Source organism: Aplysia californica, unplaced genomic scaffold, assembly GCF_000002075.1.
Source record: "Aplysia californica isolate F4 #8 unplaced genomic scaffold, AplCal3.0 scaffold01021, whole genome shotgun sequence".
NCBI lineage: Eukaryota > Metazoa > Mollusca > Gastropoda > Aplysiida > Aplysiidae > Aplysia > Aplysia californica.
The window spans coordinates 234,553-235,014 of NW_004798291.1; positions in this window are offsets into that span (position 1 = coordinate 234,553).

Below are 462 nucleotides of genomic sequence, written 5' to 3' on the forward strand. Positions count from 1 at the left end.
GGTTAGAATTATGCGGCTATAATATGATTTATATGTTTTTATAGTTTTTTTTCTTCTTCCTCTTTTTGATTTTGTTCAACTACGTCGCATCGGACTCACACGGACTTTGGAGAAAAGCTAATCTTACTACGTTGCTCATCTAATCAGCTGACGTTCACGTGCACGTTTTTGATATAATATCTGAAGCAATATTCAGCGTTGCGTGTGCATTCTTGGAACGAACATGACCCCCACCCCGTACCCCAGTAAGAACTAAAAATAATAATGATATAGGCAGTTTTCACTTCCTCGTTGGTTGGTGGGTTGATTTGTCTCACCCGGGACGACTAATATTATGTGTGAGGCATCATGGTGAAATCAGGCGCTCGTTATAATAAAAATGACAATTATAATATAATAAAAACGGACATTTTCCCTCCAATTTGGCAATTTTTGTCGATTTTTTTATTATTTTAAATTTTT